Consider the following 11,708-nt stretch of genomic DNA (forward strand, 5'->3'; position numbering starts at 1 on the left):
AGCAGCAATACGTTTTATTTTCACGTGAGAATCACTCAGAGGTGCATATTTTTTTCTTGTCCTTTCCCCCCTCCATTTACAGCTGTGAACCTTATCGCTGAATGTTCCGTACTGACAGGAACAAATGTAGGAGTGAGAAAGGATACTTGTCCCGTCAGAGAAACCAGGGGCAATCTTAACCAAAACTGTGAAGGCCCCATAGAAGATCACAGGGGTCCGAGCAACCCCCTGCTCTGACTTTGGCTGCTGGAGCATTTGGCCTCCCGAGTCAGTACGGTTCGACTCTGAGGTTTCCTGACTGGAGCTAGTTTATATGGGAGCAAGTTAAACATTTTTAATCCCTATATAATAAAAAGTCTTTGGAACTAATTGATACTCTTTTCCTGAGGGGCTTTCGGCCACTTTAACACAAAATGTTAGTACCTGGTATTTTGCATATGAGGAGGTTTAAAATGCACCCTGCAACCTACTGAGAGATTTACAGCAAAATCTTTGGGGTTGTTTTTTTTTCCTTAACGGCACTGTAACTGCCATAGGAACATATTGTAACTGTCAGTTACAAACCACTGACACCAGATTTAACCTCCTACACAAATACGCATTGCAACTGCTGTTTTGCCAGACAAGACATAACTATCCAGCTAGAGAAAAACATTTAGTCTCTTAATTGCTTTCTGTACAAACTGTATAATTAAAGTTTTGTTCTGTAATTTGGTAATGAAAACAAACAAAACTATTTGTAATCTCAAAACCCAAACAGAATAAAATCAAAGAAGGAATGAAGGAAATAGGGGGAAAAGTAAAATAAGGCAGTGTTTGAATGTATTTTTTTCTTTCACGGTGATCTTCAGCCACGAGCTCTCTTCAGCCTGTCCTGGAAAGAGCACGATAACCAGCACTCGCAATCAGTGTCTTTGTAAGATGTAGCACAAATATCCAAGGCCATGAAATATCACAGTATACTTCTTCAAACTCTCTTTCTCACTATAGTCGGTAAGAGCACTCAGTATTGGATTTGGGGTCCAAAAACCAGAGCCATCCTTTAGACGTGCAAAAAGCTCATTAAGGTTATTGGCGGAGCTACCTGAGGTGGGAGGGTGCTGGGGATCACCCTTGCTAGCAGAGACTTTGGAGGAGTAACATCACAGCACCCAACACGTTTAAAAAAAGGCATCTAAAAGGCCCAGGCATGGAGGGGGAGAGAAGATCTCCCACCTCAGCACAGAGGTACCTCAGCCGGCAGCCCCCGGCCACCCACTGCAGCTCACCCCCATTCCCAAAATGAAGCCTTCAGCCCTGCAAAGGCGGCAGTAAGGCTACCACCGACTGCCTTGGAAAAAACACTTTATTTTTGCCCCCACGATGAAGTGTTCCAGTATACGGCCTATTTAACTGTTTCCAGACTGACATGCCTGCTCAATTTTTTTATAACTTTGGCAATTTCACTGCGAAAACAGATTGTATTTAGCTAGCAACACCAGTTGCCAAAGCAGCACGTTAACGCCCTTTTCAGGAGTGAAGGGAGCGACATGGAGAAATTCACGTTGCCGTAAGGAGAGAACAAAATGAATTGAACTGAAATGCGTCCGTTTTAAAAATCACCAGTGGGCAATGATCAGTTTTATTGGTATGAAACTGGAACCGCACTTCCAAAGCTGAATAAGTGCTAAGCACATTTACACAAGTGAAGTGTAACCATATGTGACTTCAAACAAACTGTGCTGGTTATGAGATAAAACGTCATACTTTATTGTTTAGAAAATACTACTCTTTTTTTTTTTCCCCCCCAAGGAAAATTGTTACCACTGGGGGTGGGGAAGGTAGGAGGAGAGGTGGTTTTTAAATGGAAACTTTTAGGTTCTTTTTGACTTCTTATTGTACCTGAATAATAAGATGAAAAATGTAAACCAAATTCTTTAGCTGGCTTTACTGTTCATTATGTGCTTCTCTGCATAACGTTTTTTGTAACCCTAGTTTAACAGCTTAAAACGTGGCAAATATTATCTTTGTATAAGGCCTAACATTGGTAAAACTGGAATGGACAAGAATTATGTTCTCTGACCATTCTCTTTTACTTGGATCTTTTTCTCATTCATAACGTGCTAAAGCCTTATTTGTTAAGAAACATAAAATAATGAAAACCTGAAGTACACCATCTTTTAGAGACTAATAAAATATCAAATAGTAGCTTACTTCTCTCCAGTTGTGTCACTGGTGTCAGCACTGACCTCACAGAAGCAGGAAACAGAGGAAACAGGCTCAGCAGAAGACCTAAAAAAAACCCAAAACAAACAAAAAAATTATTTTATGCAATAAACTTAAAACCTTCAGTAAGAAAAAATGAACTGGAAGTGTCCTTAACTTTAATGGAAATATATGTGAAATAAATGGAGAGTTATCTGAGTTCTGTGACACTACTACACATTAGAGAGTAGAAACACTGTCACCTTGGGTCCACAAAGGCAAAACACTAAATTATCTAAAATGAGTTTGACAATCTTATCTAAGAGACAAGTGTGACAATAAGTCTTTTCTTTTTGTTTCTTTGATGGTGAGGGGTTTTTTTTGTGGGAGGAAGTGGGAGTATACAGCAAAAAGGTGATTTATAAAATCATCTGATTTGTAAAAGCTCATTAATAAAAATTAAATAACTCAGCAGTGAGCAATTACATTTTGTCAAATAGCTATTAACACTACTGATTTTTCATGAAAAAAAGAAAGAACTACAAACTGAAAACCAGGACAGCAGCAGCATGGGAAAGAAGTAGGAAGGGATTAGGGTCTGATATTGAAGTCTTCAGCTCATTCTCCTTCCAGATGGACAGCATTTTCACCACAGAAGGAGAAATCTTCTCATGTTGTAAGATTTTTCCATTACTCTTATATGGCATATTATTATCCAGAAATGGCTAAAACACTCCAACAGCACTTCTGCAAGCAAGAAAGTGCAGGACCATTACTGAAGAAATCCTACAGTTTTGTGAGGGCTGCGGGACTAAGCTATGAAAAGAGAGCTCTACCATACATAAAATAAAAATAAATTGAAAAGAAGGGGAGGGGAAAAAAAATTATAAAGAGTCTGGCCTATTGAATTTGACAAAAAAAAGTCCTATAGGATTTTGATCAAAATTACTAATAGTAGTTTAAAATGCTGTTACAGTATTATGATATGTCAGAAACCCACATTTCTTGCCCTCACTTTGAATGCTCACTGGCCGCCTTTGGAATATCTGAAGATTAAACTAGACCTCACCAAGTCATTCCAAGTTATTTGGCTTGGTGCAAGAAACGGTGGTGGAAATACTGACTTACGCACTAATGAGCTCAGAGGAATGTTCCCAAAGAAACTAATACAAAAGTAAAGGGAAAAGGTGCTGCCCCACAAATACAGATTCAGGAAGTCATAAAACAAATGAAAATCTAAAGGCCACAGAGAAGAAGTATTTTTGACTTTTTCATGTATTAGTGCTGTGTGTCTCCCTTTTAAACAAGGAGAGTTGGAGATTCACATCAATGAGGTAAATTTGATGCTGAAACCTGTTTACAAGCTACTGAAATGAACCTAAACCAAAAGTAAATTATTTCTTAACCGTTGGAGCCAAAGGACAAGATGACATAAGCCTGATGTCCTCAGACCCTTGCTGATGTCTCGGTGGGAGATGCACCTTACAGCAAAGGGCAAGCTATGTGGCTCAATGCAGGGGTAACTGCTGAAAAAATAGCATCTGTGTTTACCCACGTCAAGGAAACACAACTGTGCTTCTTCGGTGCTTTCAGTCTTTAAATGCTCAGATTCAAATGTTTAGGCATCAGCACATCCACACTAAACAGTGCTTCATACATGGAGGTGCTTGCTGAAGCCAGCGTAAGAAGGGAATCTGCTCTTCTGGATAATAACTCTCTGCTAGCTATTGTTCCAGCTTCCAGCAACTACAAGCTATTTATGATTAGATGTTGATAAACAAAATGTAGATGCCTAAAATAATTACTTTAACCCACAATCACTTGCAGTAAAAGAGGAAGTGTGTTAATGACCTTAAAATAGTGAAGTTATTACCACAAAAATACTTAATAATAGGACTACAAAGCTAATAGTCTTCACTCTATTCACAAGGGAGTTTTACTTAACAGAGATCAAGCTAGGGCTTGGCTTCGGATTTTATTGTTGTGGAAACCAATGGGATGTATTCACTAAGCGCACTGGGTCAGGAAATGAGAGTTTCACGTCACATCCACGATAAGTTGTACCACAGAACGCACAGTCTGGGTTTACATGAGATACTGAAATTAGTTGAAACAACAGGTAGCGTGACTTACTACTGCAGTCTGAGCCATTCTGTGTGACTAAACAGTGAATTAAATAATGGTTTGCTTCTAAAAAGACACCACTTATGGTCACCAATAATAATATTGCCAGCTTTCAGCTACACATGCCTGTACTGAAAAAAAGACATAGCTGATAATGAAAACATTCGTTTATTATATTTTATGCATTGCTTCAGTTTGTAAACAGTATGACAGAATGGGTTTACAATGATAAGCAAGAGGGTAACGTGGTGGTAGGACAATGATGAGGTAGGACAGCGATGTATCAAACATTTCAGTTCTTTGTGCTTAGAAAATAAGCAACCACAATATCTGCGGCAGTCAGCAAACTTCTGGAAGGCTTCAGAGAAAGGGAAAAACAAGAGAAAGTTCATAAAACTATCACACTATTTTCTCAACTGAATAGTGGATTAGTATACTGAAAATATATATCACTTCTACCATCTTTACTTTTCACATCAGATCAAATTACCACCATGTGAATTCCTAATGCTAAATTTTGTCATAAGTCTAGTCTTTCTTCTGCAGATCATCATCTACGTTAGCCACACAGACTTAAAAATTAATCAGAGTAGCTAAGCTGATCATTATTATTAACCAAGCTTACATTTGTTGACCTGTACTGTTGCTGACTAGCTTGGGCTCCAATTTAGCAGCAACAGATCCCTTTGTCTATGGCCATGGATCAAAGGTCAGACTAACTCCAACCATGTGGAGCCTAATGATAGCTAAGGGAGACCCATGATGGATATAAAAATAGAACTAAAGATAAAGGCTTTAATCACAAGTGACAAATTACATTTTTGATGTGTCAAGTTCAATATTAATTATTTTCAGCTGCTCTGCTTTTTCTTTTGTGTTAAGGGAACTACAGCAATCTGCTGACATGCATGGAAAAGTTCAGGTGCATAATGACCTCAGTTCAGTTTGCAGATTTACAGGAAATCATATACTATCCTTCGAGCATTTAAGTACTACGGCCTGTGGAAATATTGTGGCCTGTAAAAAAAAAAAAGTCAGGAGGATGATACTGCTCTTTTCCCAATTTTAGAACAAGCTAAATCTTCTACTTGTGTTGTGGATTATGGACTGACATAAAACAAACAAAACGGCTCTGCCAGCAGAGAATCAACAGTTGTCAGGAGAAACAACATTTCTAATTAAATAACTTTGCCATAAATTATAAACATGAAAGAAGTTGTAATTTCTTTTCCACTTCTCCAACTATGATGTTCCGTCAATATCAGCCGAGCCATCCATTCCCTTACAAAAAAAGATGTACGCATTTTATGCGTGTTTTGCCACTTCATTAATCCATTGCCTACTCTGATGTTTTGGAAGGTATCTTTTATTCATGGTAGAAAGCTAATTAGGCTGCAAAAATGAAGAAATCCAGAAATTCTACAACAAGTAGGAAGAAAAATAAGTAACAGTCTAGAAGTTTAAAAGGCAACTGAGGTGTGCAGCTTGATTGAGAGAACAGTTTTTCTTCCCTGACCTTGAAACTGAAATGTAAACATTTTATGATCCTTTAATAAAAACAATGATATTTAATCTGTTGACTATGTGTGATGAACTAAGCAAAAGCAATCAGGGAAGAACATACTCAGTTATATGCAGAATCAGTAAAAGCTTTCCCTAACTGAACATAAACCAACTCAAAAGATACAGTGGTCACAAATGAACTCTGAAATCATTCTTAAAACACTGATATCTGCCTATGATTATTAGCTTGGGATGTCTTATATATAAATATCCGAAATCACGGTTTATCCTGATTACTGGAGACAGTAATAGTATGAAACAGAAACACTCAGATTTAAAAAGAAAAACAAAAAAAAGAAGAAAGAAAAAGCAGCCCTAAATTTAAGCAAAATTAGGTAACGTATAAGCTTTATGGCAGAGGTCTAGCAGCAAAAGCAAGCCATGCGCGTCAATGCAGCACCGTGAAAGCCATTCTGCGCTAGGGAAGAGGCCAACGCGCAGAATCATTGTGTTGATACACAGTCAAAACGAGACAAATGAAAGGGCCCACTGGGCAGGCCTGAAACATGTCTATTTGTTTTCTTCTGCTAAAAAGGTATTTCTGGAGATAAGGAAGCATTTCATAAAGTGGAAGAAAGAAGCCCAGTCAGCCCGCTACATCCACGGGGGGAACGATTTCAATCCTTCATCTCAACCAATAGCTTCCAGCACTGGGATGCAGATGTTATCAATGAAAGAAAGGATGAAAACAGGAGATTCGTTTAAACATCTTTTATCTATTAAGTGGAAGGACTGTGTTAAAGCTCAAACTCTCTGCTTTCTGGCAAAGAGCTGAACACCAAAACTGCAGCGGCTAATGAAGCGGCAGACAGAGAAAGGAAGGATTTGTAGCACGCCGAGGCGGATGAAAGCAGCTTGCACCACAGGATCAGCAGCAGCTGAAATGTGGCCTGGCTATCTAGCAGGGTCTGACAGTCCCAGACTGCACGCTGTTCTTGTAGAAGACAGGGAGCAGCTAAGAGTCTCCAGGAAAGCTGCACCAAAGAACAGCATTATGAAATACTTCCCTGCATGTTATTGTGCTTACGCCTTTTGCTAATGGGGGTTTGGGTTTTTTGTTTGTTTGGGGTTTTTTTGGGGGGTCCCTTTCCTAAAAGACAGTTTATAAGTGGAGAAAATTAGATGATTGAATACCAGGGAGTTTAATGAAATTTATGAAGGTTTACGGTTGGGGCTTCAGCCCCACTATTTATCAGTTACTCTTTTAAATTGAAGCCTGATCCTCCTTATTGTCAATCAGGTTCTGGTTAAAGGGGTTACACAGAAATAACGGAGATATGCTAGCTGATGAAAAGACACTCACAACACTCTGTTCTCTGGCTCACACTGATTGATTCCACTACTGACCTGAGAAAAACCCATACGTATTCACAACATGATAGGGTATAAATTATTTCTTCAGTTGTATTCAAAAGCAATCCAAGCAAATTGTCTTTTTCTCAGCATTACCTGACTAACATTCATGAAGAGAGTGCTTGGAGTCATAAACTGGATATAAATGAGTCATCACGCTTTATTGCATTAATGTATGCATGTTTTCAGGGACTGACCTTTGGGCTGACCTGCCAGAGGTATAGCCAAGCCATCATCCTCTGACAGGCCTTTACTGAGGGAGAAAAATCTCTGTAATAGCACAGAGGAATTTACTAATCTGACATCTAGTTTAGCAGATTAATCTTGGATTTTCTTTGATCATGCCTGGCAACAATGTGCAGCAAGTCAAACCAATCAACAATCATTAATTAAAAGCACAATGAAGAGCAGAGGCTATTTAGTTATGAATGGCACACACTGACTGAATATTATGAGTTCCCAGATGAAAGCAACATTTCCTAAATGACGCAGATCGGTACTGGATAAGCTTCAAGATAGTTGTACCATGTAAGAGGGAACCCTGAAAGAATGCTATCACAGTCTAGAGAAAACAGTAAAACAAAATTGAAAAGCTGCCTTTGGGACGCGTGTGAACCAAAGCCCTGCACCGAGATTCATGCACTTAGGCTTACAAACATCCATGCAAACCCTGCAGCGGGCACTCATGCATTGCCTGCAAACACTAAGGTTTTAAAATTCTGGTCTCATAAAACAGGTAAATAACAAACAGTAACCCTGTTAATCTGTCTCAGCCTTTTTTAATGTCAGGTGGTACAGTACTGCTTACACAATAGAAAGTTATCTCAAATGCTTAGACAGTGCAACCTCATTTTTGTACTGAAATCAGGGGAGCAACATTTCTTTCTACAACTACGAATGTGACCTTGGATATTCTGATACTGAATTTTTAATTTTTGTATTATGTAATGCAGAGAGTTGAGAACTTTGTTGAAAATTTGTTACTCTTACAAAAGAAGACAAAGTACTATCTGGCTCTACCTTTGTGATTGTAAACCAGACCTATGTTCCTACCTGTGTGACATTACAAAGAATGACTAAGCCTTAATTATTCTGGGAAATGAAGTGAATATAAAACAAAGTGAAATGCTTAAGGGCATTTTGTTTTAATAGAAAAAGTATAAGGAAGTTACAGGCGTGTACCAGCTTAAAACTTTATTACTTAAATAGTTGCATAATTATATACTGGGAAAATTGATGCAAAAAAAAAAACCAACTCTTTAATGTTTGCACAGTTTCTTGTGCTGTCCTAGTATTGAATGGGATATTTATGACCAAATTTAAGCAGATCTTGTAAGAGTTGAACGTACTTCTTGTTAACAGTATTTAAGGGTTTCCTTACAGCCGCTCATCAGCAAAGAGTGCGGAGGTGACTGGTGAGCAACCTCCTGAGCGTTCAGAGCAATGAAGCAGCCTAGTAGGTGGGGGGCACTCTGGCACTGTCAAAACCGCAAAGCATTCACAAAGCCCAAACCCAAAAGCAGTAATGAAACTAACATCTATGAAGAGGAAATTTTTAATAGTCCGCAGCTCTCCAGCCAGCAGAGAAAGGGCTAATAGAGCCAATGGTCAAACCAAAACCGACAACGAGGTACGCATTTCAAAAACGTGGCTATTTAAAAACCTATCTAAAACCACACAGCAGAAAGTTCACCAACCATCGTTTTAAATTAAGGTTTAGTATTTTATAGCTAAATGTGTTACAACTTAAACAGAAGGTCTAGGCTCCTTGTGTTGGATACTAAGCAAGCTTGTTTCACCTGTGTTAGGCAGAAGATCCAAGTAGATTATACATACCAATCCCTTCCACCCCAAAATCTATGAGTATTTGTCTAATTTAGATGCCATTTCTAGAGCCATACTGTGAAATGGGTGGAATGACATTAGCCTGCCTTTGTCCACTGTTCCCACATCCAAGTATGGTTTCTAGTTATCAGGGAATTAAAATAAATTTCTCTTTCAATAGGCCATGATTTGTCCTGTTTGATTTTTAGTTCTTGTTAAACTTTAAAAACTGAGTGCACATTTTTTTACCTACAGATACTTACTTTCTTGTGAGGCTTATCCAGAGTCACTCTGGATAAAAAAAAAAATCTCTGGATTTTTTAAAAAAATGTTGTTCACTTCCATTGTACTTAAGGAAAAAGTGCATTGATTTGAATTATAAATCATAAATCATCTCTGGCCATAATTCGAGAAATTCTACTGCATCTTTATTATGAAATCATCTCTTCATATGGGACACCAACTCCTGTTCTCAGATGTGAATATCTAACTTTGAGCACTGCACCTAATAATCCATAAAAAAAAGGGTGAAAGATCTATCAAAGACAAGAAACTAGGGATACATCAGTTAAGGCAGACCTGTTTCTGGAGCTATTAATACACAACGTAGCATCGTATCCAGGCACCTTTGCCTCTTCTTCCCTCCCCTGCCAATCACTAAATACCTACTCACACTTATTTGCAGCCGGATCAACTGAAAATAACTGCTTGTGCAGAACCTGGTGAAAGCATAAACGCACACCAGTAGCTCCGGAGCAGAATACCAAACTCTGATGCCTTGAGTACTCTTTACTACAGACCTTTTCTATAGAGGGTAAAAGGAACGCGTCTGTGCCTGGAAAGTGATTTCGTAAGAAATGTTTATTTCTTTTCTGTAGCAGGCTTACAGGAGTCAAGCAGCAAACGGAACAGTTGCCCCTTTGCCTTTGAGATCATTGCCAAATACAGTCCCAAGCATAAATGGATAAAATTGATAAAAGCAATTTAGATGAAAGAACAGAATTGCAGATTAGGATGTATTTACAGCTATAAAATATAGTATTTCTGCTATGTAGGCCATCTATAGACTATCTACTGTATTGGTCTAAACTACAAGATACGAGAAAGTGCAGAGGTGCCAAATGTGACTGATGTGATTGCAGCTAACTTAAATCTGCCAAACCTCAAAAAGAGTTATCTTTTAAATTCGGCTGCAGGTCTGGCTACACCTTGCTGCTTCTCCTATGTCTAATACAGAGGAGAACTGTAGAATGGGAAAAGTTTTTGTGGTCTGGCAAGTTGCCCTAATTTAATGAGCATTCCTCTAGATCTGAAACTGTAATTGTTGACTCTTGAAAACGTAATTTCATTTTTTGTTAAAGTAGTTGTAAGAGACCTTTCTCAAAAGGACATTTTTCATCCATGTGTAGGTCCAGGCTAATTTCTTTTATGTTGAGATTTACATTCATTCAACTGAGAAAATATCTGTATTTCAATGAATTCACACAGGGTAAAATTTTACCCAGACTCAATACACAATGGTCAATTTTTTGTCCTCAGTAGAACTCTATTTTTATTTTCTAAAATACATTTTGAGTAAAATTTATTAATGCATGTTCCCCCGAAATTCAGCAGCCACCATTATAAAAACCATTTTGTTACTTCAGCAGCTTCCTGTAAATAGACTGTATTTTCTTGTAGGACAAGATACACTGCATACCACAGTTCTGAAACTCTGAAATTCAAATGGATTGGGAAGTCATTAGCAATGTTTGCAAACAAGATCCCTGTAAGGGGTCTCAAGCTAAGAAATAAAAAATTGAAGATGATATCTGATATGCATATTTCAGGAAACAATATTCAAAGCAGCAAACCCAATAATTAAGACAACAAAAAATTCACATTTCTCTAAATCACTTAGCAATTTCATCAACCACCCCAGCAGTGTTTGAAGCATATCATCAGAGATGTAGCTCCTCATACTGTAGCTAGAAAAATAGTAACAGTTCTTGGAAAAGTAAGGAAGTTACTAAGACGGGCTGGAATGAGAGCAATTAGAGAGTAAGCCAGCAAATAGATTTAGGACTCAAAACTATACAACTATGTAACAAGCTAATATATCCTAACGTAACTAAGATTTTCACCAGTCTTAGCTGCAGAAGTCTAAATTGCATATAGCAATGACGCATTTTACAAATCATCCCAAATGACGATTTCTAGAACATCTCTAAGACACCGTATTGCTATAAAAACCACAGCAACATGACCAAAAAAAAAAGTATTATTGTATTTCTCAATACAATGTGACCAAAGGCTCTAGTCTTTTAGTAACATAGGTCAAAATGAAGGGTACTCAGTAAAAGAAAAATGCTAAATTTGATGTGATACCTTCAGACAAACTTTTTCACTGAATGATGCAGAATATTATAATGCTGATTTGCATCATTCTCGGTCTTTCTTCAAGGACTAGAAATAGGTACTTTGAAGAGGGAGGACAATGTAAAGCACCCTCCCTCTCTCTGCTCGGTCCAAAGAATATTAGAAAAAGCTGCAGCCTTAACGTGTAGGGAAATGAACGATTTTTCTTGATCTCTGAGGAAGGATAAGAATTCCACATTTAGGGAGGCAGGAAAGGAGAAAGAACTCTTAAAACACGGCACTGTAAATACAGGGAAGGAGTG

General features: G+C 38.1%; 1 long non-coding RNA gene across 1 annotated transcript in view; it reads right to left on the bottom strand.

The window, feature by feature from the left end:
- Positions 1-2,271, bottom strand: part of LOC129204443 (uncharacterized) — a 90,563-nt gene extending 88,292 nt beyond the window's left edge. The window contains exon 1 of the long non-coding RNA XR_008576393.1: positions 2,194-2,271. This is a non-coding gene — a long non-coding RNA (uncharacterized LOC129204443). The remainder of the gene's footprint in view (positions 1-2,193) is intronic.
- Between the last annotated feature and the right edge of the window lie 9,437 nt (positions 2,272-11,708).

Source organism: Grus americana, chromosome 3, assembly GCF_028858705.1.
Source record: "Grus americana isolate bGruAme1 chromosome 3, bGruAme1.mat, whole genome shotgun sequence".
Taxonomy (NCBI): domain Eukaryota; kingdom Metazoa; phylum Chordata; class Aves; order Gruiformes; family Gruidae; genus Grus; species Grus americana.